This window comes from Telopea speciosissima, chromosome 11, assembly GCF_018873765.1.
Source record: "Telopea speciosissima isolate NSW1024214 ecotype Mountain lineage chromosome 11, Tspe_v1, whole genome shotgun sequence".
Lineage (NCBI taxonomy): Eukaryota > Viridiplantae > Streptophyta > Magnoliopsida > Proteales > Proteaceae > Telopea > Telopea speciosissima.
In genome coordinates this window covers 10,154,864-10,169,423 of record NC_057926.1, presented here as the reverse complement: position 1 = coordinate 10,169,423, position 14,560 = coordinate 10,154,864, and the positions used below count along the sequence as shown (strand labels likewise).

Here is a 14,560-nt window from a genome sequence, read left to right as displayed (position 1 = left end):
ATGAGAATATATCTCCCAATTTTCGTGCTTTTATCACAGCTGTTGATACCCACAGGGAACTGGTAACCTTTATGGAAGCAAAGAAATTCTCAAACTGGGTTAAAGCTATGTATGAAGAGTTGAAAGCTCTTGATAAGAACCACACTTGGGATGTTGTTAATCTACCCAAGGGGGTTCGTCCAGTAGGGTGCCGTTGGATATATAAAATCAAATTCAATAGCGATGGCTCCATTGAAAGATACAAGGTAAGGCTAGTCGCGAAGGGTTACACCCAAACTTACAGCATCGATTACAAAGAGACATTTGCCCCTGTGGCTAAAATGAGTACAGTCAGAGTACTCATGTCTGTGTCAGTTAACCTTGGTTGGCCACTATACCAAATGGATGTGAAGAATGCTTTTTTGCAAGGAGACTTAGAAGAAGAACTCTACATGACTATTCCATCGGGTCATCCATTTGAAAACACGGAAGGTGTTGCTTGTAAGCTCAACAAAGCCATATATGGCTTGAAACAATCACCAAGAGCATGCTATGGTAAATTGAGTACAACCCTGCTAAACTTTGGTTTTATAAAATGTGAATCTGATTCTTCTGTATTTGTTAAAAGAAGGCCTGAAGGGACTGTGGTTGTCCTTGTCTATGTAGATGATATTGTTATTACAGGTGATAGTCATCATGAAATCACCATTCTCAAACAACACTTGAAGGAACAGTTTGACATCAAGGACCTAGGAAAATTACGCTATTTTCTTGGAATTGAAGTTGCAAGTTCGCAGAAGGGGCTGTTCATCTCACAAAGGAAATATACTTTGGACTTGCTAAAAGAAACCGGGAAATTAGGTGCAAAACCAGTTGATTCTCCCATGGACTACAATAGTAAGTTTCAAGATGACTCATCACCTTTACCTGATGCTGGTCGATTTCAGAGACTTGTGGGGTGTTTGATATACTTAACCATCACCAGGCCTGACATCACATATGCTGTCAGTTATGTCAGTCAATTTATGCATGCCCCTACGAAAGGAAACATGAATCTGGTTAATCGCATATTGTGCTATCTGAAATCCTGTCCTGGAAGAGGTATATGGATGAAAAAGAATGGAAATACGGAGATTGTTGGGTATGCCGATGCAAACTGGGCAGGGAATCCTATTGACAGAAGATCGACTACTGGCTTCTGTACGTTTGTGGGAGGAAACATTGTCACTTGGAAGAGCAAGAAACAAAGTGTTGTTGCTCGATCAAGTGCTGAGGCCAAATACAGAGCAATGGCTGCTTCCACCAGTGAACTTGTTTGGCTTTGACTGCTGTTAAGAGAATTGGGGGTTAATTCTTTCAAAAGTCCTATGAAACTGTTTTGTGATAATCAAGCTACCACCCATATTGCTTCCAACCCTGGCTTCCATGAGAGGACAAAGCATATAGAGGTGGACTGTCACTATGTGCGTGAAAAGGTCCAAGACAAGTCTATTGAAACTCCATACATCCGGAGTACTGATCAACTAGCCGATATTTTTTACCAAGGCACTGCCCGAGGGAGTGTTCAGAAATATTTTATCCGAGTTGACCTCTGAGGACATTTTTGCTCCAACTTGGAGGGGGAGTGTTGAACCGATTAAATTTCCAGAAAGAACGACTCAGATAAGGATGCATGGCTATGAGATGAAGATAAGATCGGCAAGCTTTGCCTTTCCTTCTATAACAAGGACTCATGTGACTCAAGGAGATCTAACCTATATGGAAGGGGATCAATTATAGTTATTGAATGACTGTAAAACTGGGAACCAATGTAAATCTGGTAACCACACTCACCGTTGTAATTCTCCTCTATTTAAGAATAATATCATCACCCCAAAAAGATAAGAAAACAGGGGTTTGAGACTGTGGACGTAGGCCACCATGGCTGAACCACATTAAATGCTTTTGTGTTTTTCGTTTTTTGCTTAAGTCTGAACACAGACACTAAAGCCTTTGCTTGCTGCCTACAAGTATTGACATATCTTCGCCTTCAGGGCGAGCCGATACGGAATAAAAGAGAGAACGTCCACACACACACACACAGAAGACTTTCTACATTCTACCAGAAAACAAGAGAAGCAAAAGATTTGATTTGATTTGATGGTGAACAAAAACTAAAAGAGCGAAAAAATTGGAGAGTTCAGGTCTTGTGTTGTACTGTGTTATAGTACAAGGGGGAGTGCAGAGAAGATTCGCCCAAGGATAAAGAAAGAGAAAGGTGGGAAGGAAATCCGAGTAGAAAAAAAGAGAAAAGTAGGACCACCAAGTATATTTGACAGCAATAAATAGAGATACTGATCATGCAAACCACACGGGCAACATAAATAGAACTAAACGGTCAAACCTGCTGTGAGAATAAAGATGCTAAAGAATATAAAGACAAGAAATCATAAAAAACGAACAGAGAGTATCTTTTTGTACAATCAGAGACATAAATAAATTAACACGGAACTTCGATACGAACTAACACAAGCAAAGCGGAGACAGAAACGGGTTTTTACGGTGAAACCGTGAAAGTGTGTGGGAACTTCTCAACTCGGAATCAAAGTATAAACTTAGTTAAATAATGAAACGGAGAGGGCTATTTGAGCAAACAACATATGGAATGGAAGAGAAGAGAGAGAGAGAGAGAGAGAGAGAGAGAGAGAGAGAGAGAGAGAGAGAGAGAGAGAGAGAGAGAGAAAGAGAGAGACAGCTCCTCTCCTGGGAGCCCAGTGCCCAGGAAGTGCCCAGGAGGACATGCAAGGGCTGGACTGTGTCGCACACATCCCGATGTATGCCCAATCGACCATCGGGATGTGTGCGACACAAACCAATGGCTGGATGCCCCTTGGGCACTCCCTAGGCACTGGGCTCCTTGGAGAGGAGCTCAATCCGAGACAGGGTACCATCCTAGCGGCTTAAAGAATCTTTTCAAAGAGGGTACTGTCCTAGCTAGGGGTGCAAGTTTGGCCTTGTCAGCCGGAACCCATCCTGGCCTGCCCTGAGCTTGAACAGGGCCTAGGCTGAGATATTCTTACCCTAAGGGTGGGTCAGGGCTGAAAGTTTTTGATCCTGAGTTAGTGTTGGATTGGGCCAGGGTTGAGGCCTCGGGTTGAACCCAACCCTATTTTAAGTAATACTATAAACTATATATTGATATAATACATATATACTATAAACTTTAAATGTCACACACATTTTGTTATATAGTATATTATATATGAAGATTATAAGTGATATAATATATTTAATTATACTGTTATAATATGTAAAATTGATCATTTTCTCCCTAGCTCAACCGAGTCCATGCATCTCCCTTGCCCCTCCCCATGATCAGAGCTAATTAGGGTCAGCCTGGCCCAACCTCGAGGCCAGGGTTGAATTTTGCAGGCCCTGAGCCAGGGTCGGGTTGGGCTTGGGTCCAACTAAGGTGACTCATGGTTAGACTAAGGTTTTAAAAAATCCGACCTTGCTTCAGCTCTAGTCCTAGCAGCTTAAAGAATCTTTTCTCATGAGGTATCTACAATAACCCTATGAGAGGAATGTTATGTTGTATCTATCAATGAATTTTGGACCCCTCTTGCCACTCTTAAACTATCCATCCAAAAAACACAACTAGCATGTGTTGCCCCTCTTTTAAGTAGCATCACATATGGCATATGTGGTCTTGTCTTCTGGGTGCTAATAGACCTGGTGACTTTGATATCATATAATTATCCAAACCAAAAGCTTAAGTCATTAGGTGTATATATATATATATATATAGGGTGAGAGAACAATAACTGATAGTGCGCTTAGCGTGGCTCCCACACTTAGACATAGCAACCGCCTTGCCGTTTGGAATTGACTGCCTTGCCCCCATGAAAAGGTGAAAATCCCATCGGGGCAAGGCGGTCATTTCCCGATGGTAGGGCTGTCTCTGTGTCTAGGTGTGGGAGAGGGTTCCCCACATTGGTAGTATGCATGGAGGGACACTCTCACGCCATACCAATGGTAGTGCAGGAATGGTATCATCTTCATAAGGCCCACATGGTCAGAATAGAAATGAGAAAATAATAAAAATACAATATTTTGAGAGAGTGTAGGATACTTTTGCTTTTTTTTGTTTTTTATCAAGGGAAAAATGTTATTTATAGTAGGAGATACAAGAATAGGTGGTGGAGTTTGCCACCAAACTGGAAAATTCCCCAACGAAGAGTCCTTGTGGCTAACAAATGATCCTCTCCATTGGAGGACCTAGTAACAGAGCGAAAGAAAACAATCTGATGAGATGCTCAAATAAAAGTAATGTCTACTACAATGGATCTCGCAAACCAGTCAATAGATGAGGGAGAGTTGTTCAAGGCTTCAATAACAGCAAGAAGGATCCCATCTCGAATTGCCTCAGCTTCAGCCGCAGCAGCCGAAAAGCAAGGACCACATTTGCGGAAAACAGCCCCTCTACTTCTTTGGTGAGAGCCAGCACGCCATGCACCATTAGAGAACATCGTACAATGGTCCAAACCCAGGCTTGGCACTTGGCAGAGCGCAGGAAGAGACACCTGAACCAGAAGTTAAAGGACTGGAAAAACAAAGGTGGCCTTCTGAGACTATAGCAGCAAAAGCGGCCAAAGTGTTAGACATTGGGGCCCACATGGTCAAAAACGAACCTATTACGCGTCTTCCAGATCTGCCCTAGAAGGGAGTACCAGATTATATCAAAATCCACTTTAACAGGAACATCTTTAAATTTGACAAAAGAGAAAATTAAGCATCTTTAAAATCCTTGCCATTAAACTCAGAAGTGTTAAGGCAAAGAGGGGATACCAGCCATACTATAGATGCAAATGGGCAGAGGAACAAAGCATGGGCAATGAATTCTATTTCGTTCAAACAATCATCACAAACAATCATCACATGTTAGGGTGTTACCTAAACAGAGATGGAAACGCAACAGAAGAGGATCTCGTACGAGTTTGATTGCTAGTTTTACGAACTCGAACGATCTTCCTTACAATCTTCGAAGAGAATCTCGTATGTGGGAAGATTTTACCTTTTTCTATAATTTAGATTCCCCTACCGCCTAATTTTTCTTTATATTCCATACTATTGCCGTCCCTTTTTTTTTTTTTTTTTTTTGGAAATTTTAGACTCTTGAAAGGGTCTATAGCCAAAGATATAAGAGCTTGTGACATGTTCATTAATCAGTGGTACCCCGTTAAGTAAATAACTTCAGAAGGAAGCTGCCCTAGTGCTCTCACCCTCCTCCTTGTATAAACAACCTCCACAATAACCACTCACTCACAACTCAAACAAATACCCAAGTTTTTTTTTTTTTTTTGTTGGAAATAAACTTATTTATTAGAACGTGTTCTGCACGTGAAATCTGAATTACATAGATCCCAAATCCAAGGGATGGAAGGTCGCCACACAGTCTCACATAGTAGAAACAAGGCCTTTCTAGCAAGAGAGTCAGCCACACTGTTAGTCTCTCTTGAAACATGCTGAAACACACAGGACTTAAAGTATGGTGCAAGCACTCGGATATCTTGAAAACACATACCCAAGTTACTCAACAGCAAATAGCCATTAATATATTATTGTTAGATTGGTAACAGACGATTCCAGCCAAGCTGGCTAGTGTTGGGTCTGAAGTCAACATAAATGCAATCAATGCACCCAAATTTCATATTTTAGTGTTGGCTAGTGTATATGGCAAGAGAATACTACTTGGTCGCATGGCCCAAGCACCAACACGAGGACCAATGGGAGCATGTGCATAAACATAAGGGGGTTGGGATTTCCATCTTTCTATGGGGTAGGACGATCATTTCGTACCCCTCACGACTAGACATAGGGGCACACAACCAGATAGTGTTCTTTCTCCCATATCATTAAGTGAAGATTAAAGGAAGCTATAGAAATCTTGCCTGAAAAGAAGAAATGTTATCTCGAGGATATATCATTTGGCAGTGTGAGCTCAGATCTTCAGCAATCAAGGAGACATCTTGTCTTGTCAATAGAGATGGGAATGAAGCGTTTTGAATGGATTGATTTGAATCATCCCGGTTTAGTTCATATTCAACTATAGGCGACTGCCGGACATTAAATTGCAGCTGATTGAATCCCGAGCAGGTCGTAGCGTAGCATCGAAGGACTTAGATTCTCACCCTTATGTTCTTGGCCTTGCTAGGGCCAAAAGTGACTTGTTGGTGAGCAATTTATGTCAACAAGAAGAACAAAAGTCTTGTACTCCCTCGAAAGTATACATGCACGAAGGAGTAGGCGGCATCTGATATGGATAAAAACAAATCATCTATGATTGGTTGACGCGTGGCGTAAGGTCCATTAAAAGTGGAAGATTAAGGTGGATATTATTGTCATCCAATTTAAGCATAAGCCTTTGAGTCATATAATCGTCATTGTGACAAGAGACCTTTCACGGAACAAAACTTACTTTACTTAATCAACAAGATACCTAATTCTTCCGCCATAGATCCTATAACTGTAGGGGTACTGTACAAGTTAACGGGATGCTTAATCGAATTTATTACTATCACCTAACTACTTACTCAGTTCCCAGCTCTCACTATTGTTGCTTGGATTATTAACTTTAATATTAGAGAGTCAACCTTGGAGCCAACTCCAACCCTCTCTTTTGTTCTATTCTTATTTCTTAGCTTGTGATGTGCAGATCTCCCCACTTACATGGTAATCAGATTCTAGCAACAACAATTCTTAATTAGTAAAAGGGATAATAGAAGGGATAATAGAACCACAAGCATACTAATAGCAATAATTAGTAACTGTGCAGCTAAACCCCAAGGGCAAAATAAATAGAACTTAAAACGGTTAAAGGAGCTGGTAGGAAAAAGATGACAAGAACATTAGAGTGTCGACCATTGCTAGCAAGTTAGCGGAATTGCACTGTTTATTGAAGCGCGCGCGTATAGCTTCCCATGTTCTCATCACCATAAAAGATCCTCTGTAGTGCGCATCTGACGGTTGGGAGCGTTGATGCACGGTAGAGAGGATTCGGATCCTGTCCTCTCCCCCTTCCCTATTTGTCAAAAGTATCGTCCTATCCCTCCTCCCTCCTCCTCAAGGTTTTAAAACACGACATCTTTACCAAAAAAAAAAACACATGGCATTGGTCATTGGTGAGTTGGAATTGGCCCGAACAGTGTTCAAGAACCCTAGAATCGGTACTTGAATCCAAAAACAGGGAATTTCAGGGTTTTTGGATGTGAATCAACCGTGTTGGATCAGTAAAAATGGGGATCGGCCATGGCTGATTCCGATGCGAATCAACCAATTCACCGATCTGATTCCTCATTCTTAAAACCCTACTCCTTCAGTCCTCCAATTTGTTACATTTTGACCCAGGAATGATGAATGACTAGTGAAACGTGTAACGAATGATATGATTTGTTTGCTTTCTCATTGTGAGGACTACTCTCTCACTCACCCTCCTCTCTATGGTCTTTTGTTCTATACTCTTTATAAACTTCCCCAGTAACCCCTCTCTCACTCACAACACTAAACACCAGCCATGCTAAACATGCCGGACTTTACCGACTTCCCTTCAATATCCAAAGTTCTATCTGTCTATGCTTCTGCAATCACCTTCACAATCTTTATTCGCTCAATGGCAAACCAATTCATACCCCACCAGTTACAGAACTACATATTCTCCCGCTTCCAAAACATCTTTGCCCATCTGATCCCCTCCACTCGGCTGCTCACCATCGTTGTCGATGAATGCACTGGTCCCCAGCGCAACCAAATCTTCGATGCCTCGGAGATCTACCTACGCTATAAGCTCACCCTGCCCAACTCTTCCTCCATGGACAGAATCCAAGTAGCCAAAACTCCAAGAGACAATAAAATCCTTTTAGGGTTTGAAAAGGATCAAGAGATCAACGATTTCTACCGTAGGATTCAACTCAAATGGAGGCTCGTTTATCACCAAGACAAGGACTCGTCTCCGGAGAAGAACAGCCGAACGTTTGAGCTGATTTTTGATAAGAAACACAAAGGCATTGTGTTGGATTCTTACTTGCCTCACGTTTTGGAGAAATCGAAGTCCTTGAACAAAAAGAACAAGATTCAAGATTCTGCAACTCTATAGTCATTGCCGTGGTGGTTGTCCATGGGGATACATCAAACTTGAACATCCCGCAACGTTCGATAAATTGGCAATGGAACCAGAACTAAAGAGGGCTTTGATTGAGGATTTGGATAGGTTTGTAAAGAGAAGGGAATTTTATAAAAGTGTTGGCAAGGCTTGGAAAAGAGGGTATCTATTATATGGTCCTCCAGGTACTGGGAAATCGAGCTTGATAGCTGCCATGGCCAATTACCTCAAGTTTGATATCTATGAATTAGAGCTCGCAGGTCTTCATAGTAACTATGCGCTGAGGCAGTTGCTGTCTTCGACCACAAATCGTTCGATACTTGTTATCGAGGATATTGATTGCAGTATTGAGATGGAGAATCGTGGACACAGAAGAAGAAGTAATCCATTCGATAACGGTAATCCATCCGATAACCAGGTCAGTTTCCTTATCTCATAGTATTGCTTTACTAGTAGTTTTTGTTTGTTTTTTGCCCTTCCAGTTAGAAATGATTGTGAGCGTCGACTAAAAAGCATATCTCTCAATGTTTGCATTGTAATTGAAATAGTTGACACTCTCTGGACTTCTCAACTTCATCGATGGACTGTGGTCGAGTTGTGGAGATGAGAGGATCATTGTGTTCACAACCAATTACAAGGACCGACTTGACCCTGCTCTGCTACGACCTGGCCGTATGGATATGCACATTCACATGTCCTATTGTACACCATCGGGTTTCAAGCTCCTCGCTTCCAATTACCTTGGCATCTCTGACCATCCTCTCTTTGAGGAGATCGAACGGCTGATAGAGAAAGTGCAGGTGACCCCTGCAGAAGTGGCTGAGGAGCTGATGAAAAGCGAGAAAGTAGAGGTGACCCCTGCAGAAGTGGAAGAGGAGCTGATGCAGAACGAGATAGTAGAGGTCACCCTCAATCGTCTGATCAATTTCATCAATAGGAAGAATACGGAACGTGATGGAGCCAAAGTACATGGAAAAGTCGATGATGATGAAGAAAGAGTTGATGGCAAAGAAGGTGAAGGAAGACAAAAGAAGGCAACATAGGAATTCTAGACAATATTAGCCTTATAAGAGAGAGAGAGAGAGAGAGAGAGAGAGAGGAACGCTTAGTTTGTTAGCTGTTTTTCTTTCTTTGGTCAGGTTTATGGGCTATTTGAGTTCTTTTTTTTTTATGAATGTGAATATTTCAGCCAATGTAATACGTGGAATGAAATGAAAAGATGTGAAATTAAGGTGATGTTTTCTCCACAGCTGTCCAGCACCCGGAGGAAAAATATCTCCTGTGATTTTCTGACCGGTACAGTTTTCTAGTGCCTCTATTAAGAGGGGGTGGACTCCACCAGACAGAGTGTTCGATCAGGGGTGGAATGGTTATTTCGCCCCCTTGTTGGGGAACCGCAAGAACTATACCAGACAGGGAACCACAGGTGATAAAGACCCCCCTTGTTTTTTTCTTCGGTTATTTGTATATTTAGGAATGGATATTGATTATTTGTATGCTTAGATAAGGATAGGATTGGAGTCTACTGATCACATCTTGTTTGAGTGTGAGTTCGCCATAGCAGTGTGGTTCAGTTCCCTGATTTCCTTTTCAATCCCAAGGGGCACGGATCTTACTCTTCACAGGTGGATTGAATCATGGGAAGCTATAAGCCTGGAGAAAAGAAATCCTTGACTGAAATTAAAAGCTTGGCATCATTTATAGCCTAGCTAGCATCTTTGGATTGCTTGGAATGACTTTATTTTTAAAAGAAGAACTTGGTCCCCAACAGATGTCATTGGAGCAGCAGTGCATGCCTATCGGGAGTTTGTGGAGGTTAAACTTCAAGTTGGAAGGGCGCCTCAGGCTCATTCCTTTCCCCCAAGATTCGCAGATTGGCACCCTCCTCCTTAGGACCTTATCAAAATCAACTGTGATGCTGTAGACGCTGAATTTTGTCACCCTCCCAGCGATGACGATGATTGGATGCAGATGACTAGCAATGTCCCCAAAACCGACACTGTATCGAAAAACATCTTCACTCGTCCCGTAAATGACCATCCACAGACTAACTCCCCTTGATGTTTCTCAATCGAGCAGTATAGACCATGTTGAGTGATTCTTTTAATCACATAATATTTACGTATTCCCAGAGCACCGACTTTAGTTCTCTGAGACCGCAGTCACTGGTGAACCAAAGAATACACTCACATCATGCAGTGACAAGACCCTCTCAAGTGCAGGGTTTTACTGACACATGTCTATCCTAAACCTACATCTGGCAGTAATACATGAGGGAATCAAAAAAATAAGATTCTTCGCCAATACACACCCATGTACGCACTCGCATTCGTACCCTGACATCAACATGTCTAGGCATACCCAATGCGACAACCGTATGATAAGGATTGCCCAACCCAAACCCGAGTCGTGACTACCCATTTAAAGTAAAACTTATGGACACACAATGCTCAAAAGGATTATATCTCAATGTGATCATATTGAACAAAAGTGTATGAAATGCTTAATACATAATAAACCGGGTTGAACCAGATTAAGCCGGGTTTGATGGACACATATATCCAACAAGAGAATCTTTATTTATAGTTGAGAACATCAATTACATTGTATCTTCTAGGAATGAAATCCTAAACAAGTACAACAAACAGACAATATGTGATTGGAAATATACAAGGAAAGATTATACGCGTAAGTATGGAAAGGTAAAATGAAAAGAAAGGAAAGTGCAAATTGGTGCTTCACTATTGATATGGACAAAGAACATTGGAATCAAATTTTGAAGATCAAAGAAGAAGATTCGCACCTTAGCGAGGAAATCCGAGAGGCAATTAGCCCAAAAGAGAAGCTTGTTGTTCTTCATCTCACCTCGTAGATGGACAACAGTTTCATACTTACAAGGCCGATGTTTCCTTTTTTCTCTTCTCAGTAGAAAAACTGCAATCAAAGCTGCATATAATTTCTCTCTGGTTTTTTTTAATATTGGAAACAGTTTTGCAGGCGAAAGGGGGTGGGGAGAGATAATGAGCAGGGAAGGAGATGTGGATTCCACTGTTGCTGATTTTTAAAAAAATTAAAAAAGGCTAATAGAGCACTACTCGATCATGTGTAAGGGTCTAAATCGGTCCGAAACCGGGTATTCGATTCGGTTTCTGTTTCGGTTCCAAGTAGTGGCATCGGGATCCAGATCTGGACCAAGTCCTAGATCTGTTCTAGAATTGGATACTCTAACTAAAATTGGTCGGTTCGGATCGGGTTACAATTTGGTTTCTGTATTCGGTTCCTTTATGGATACATTCAAGTCTAATGAATCATTATTTTCTACAAGTAGTGATACTACAACAACAACAGCAACAGTACATCGTACAAGGACTAAGCACAAATGCATGATGACTACTATAGCTCATGTAGACTAGAGACCACCCTACACTTAAGTGAAGAAATGAATATTCATGATGGAATATCATCTCGAAACTACAGCCTTGGTCGAACAACCCTGGTTTTGCCAAACCATCAGCCACATTGTATGTAGCTCTAGGTTTCCATTGAAATTTAAACTGTAGTTTCAGAGTGGCAGATAAGAAGTTCAAAGAATCATATTCGTAGGGTTAACTTAAGGCTTAAGGCTTAAGCCTTGAGGTAACAGAAAACTAAAAGGTAAAAGCTATTCGTAGGGTTTTAACGAGGTGGGTAATTTGGTTCGGATACGGTTAGATTCGTCAATTTGGTGGATAGATCCGGATCCGGACCTAACCGTATTATAAACACATATTCTAGATCCAAGACTTAGACAGATTATATTTGGTATAGAACAGTTTAGGTTATTTAGTCCGGATCCAGATTCGGTTTTCGGTTCTGGTTCCATTGATACCCTTAGTCATTCGCCTTGCGTGGTTCCCATGCCTAGACACACAAAGCGCCTTGGGCGACTGGGATTTCCCCTTAACATGGGGGCTTGGGGGTAATTTCCAAGCGCTTAGTGTGTGATGCAGGAACCATGCAAGGCACACGACTAGGTAGTGTTATTTTCCCTATAAAAAATGAACTTTAAGAAAGTTGTTGGTTTTGACTTGGCCATGGGTCAGCATATATACCACCATACGTGGTAAGAGTGTCAATTTGGTACCGAAACCGTTTACCGAATTGGTACTGTACTGTACCATACCAAATACAATTTGGTATGATTCTGGTATGAGAAAATAGTATTGTACTTGGTACGGTATGGCATCGATATGGAGGTTGATACCAACAGTACATACCAATATCGTAACAAATTATTGAATACTGATACCATACTGTATTACCGACATATATACTTATTTATATACTAAGTTATATATAATAAACAATATATAACTATATATGTATTAACTATATATATTAGAAGAATATAGCATACTAAATATAATATTTTTCATATTATATATACTAATTTATTTGTATAATATAAGAAACATATAACAAATTTCTACCAAAAAAAGAAATATATAAGAAATACCGTATACTATATTGAATACATACCATATATCGAATCGGAACCGTTGGGTTCAGTATCGGTATGGAAAAATGATACCATACTTGATACGGTACGATATCGGTATAGGGTGTTTGGCTTCGTTATCATGCCAACTGAATTGGACTCTATCAACGGGAAGGGGTAGATTATTTTGACACCTTCAGCCCGGTTGTTAAACCTACCACTATCCGCACAGTGCTTTCCATTGCTGTCAGCCGTGGGTGGGTCCTTCGTCAACTCAACGTCCAAAATGCCTTTCTCCATGGCACCCTCCAGGAAAATGTCTATATGACCCAACCTCAAGGCTTTGTTGATCCCGCATTCCCTCATCACATTTGTCACCTTCAACGTGCTCTGTATGGCCTCAAACAGGCTCCCCGCGCATGGGCTCACCGACTTGGCCATTTCTTACATTCCTTGGGCTTTACATTGTCCCCCTCTAACACAGCTCTCTTTGTCCGTACTACACCCAGGGCTCTTTACATCCTTGTCTATGTTGATGATATCATCGTCACCGGTTCATGCCCTACTACCGTCCACCAACTCATTACCGCCCTTGGAAAGGAATTTGTGGTTAAAGAACTGGGTAATCTTCATTTTTTTCCTTGGCATTGAGGCAATACGAATGACTGATGGGTTATCACTCTCTCAGACGAAATACACCCTTGATCTCCTTCGCAAAGCCAATATGGAGGCTGCCAACCCCATGCTCCACCACCTCCCTCTCTCGATCCCAAGGTTCCACTTTTCATGACCCTACCCTATACCGCAGCATTGTAGGTGCCCTTCAATATCTCACCTTAACCCGACCCGACATTGCCTTTTCAGTCAACAAAGTGTGTCACTTCATGCACTCTCCCACCACCGATCACTAGACCGCTGTCAAAAGAATTCTTGGGTATCTCAAGGCCACCCTCTACCTTGGCATCCTCCTACGGCCCTCTAAATCTCTCCAGCTTACGGCATACATTGATAACGACTGGGCTGGCTGCCCAGATGATCGTCGCTCTACCAGTGGCTACTGCATCTATCTTGGTCCTAACCTCATCTCTTGGAGCTCCAAAAAGCAACACACGATCGCTCGATCCTCCACTGAGTCTGAATACAAGGGCCTACCTAACACTGCTGCCGAACTTATTTGGCTTCGCCAGCTTTTGACGGACCTTGGTATTTTATCTTCCCTGCCACTACTTTTCTGCGACAACATTGGAGCCACTTACCTTGCTACCAATCCACTATTCCATGCCAGGACCAAGCACATAGAGATCGATTTTCACTTTGTGCGTGAACTTGTTGCCTCTGGTCGATTGCACATTCGCTTTGTTCCCAGTCGTGATCAGCTTGCCGATATCATGACCAAAGGTCTCCCTGCTCCGCGCTTCACTGTACTTCGAGACAAACTCACCGTCCGTGACCGGCCGCTTCGCTTGCGGGGGCGTATCAAGCCAACTGAATTGGACTCTATCACTTCATCTCACATGGTGCCAGCTCACACGATGGTTATCTCTCCAAGTCTCAAAGAAGTTGAATCTGACTCAAACACTTCAACTAATCTCAGCATTTTGGATTACTCTCAAGTGCCCTATAGATAGCTAGGAACTCTATTTGTAATTAGGGCTGTAAAACGGATCGGATTCGGTTCGGATAGTGCTATATCCGCATCCGCATCCGATTAGCTTTCGGACGGATTCGGATAGTGCTAAACGAATATGAACACATATACGGATCGGATATTTTATTCGTTTACATGTAAATATAGCTTTTCGGATAGCTATAGCCTATCCGTATCCTCATCCGTTTAGCTTTGGATGGACATTCGGTCATTTAGGTGCTAAAGAAATACTGAGACGGATACAAAAATGGATTTTTCGTCTCTAGTCTATTCATTTACACAGTCGGTCCTGCATCAGTAATGATCCTACATTATCTGA

General features: G+C 41.8%; 1 pseudogene; it reads left to right on the top strand.

Annotated features, from left to right (window-relative positions):
* The first annotated feature begins 7,540 nt into the window (after positions 1–7,540).
* Positions 7,541–14,221, top strand: LOC122644768 (annotated as a pseudogene).
* Positions 14,222–14,560: the final 339 nt, after the last annotated feature.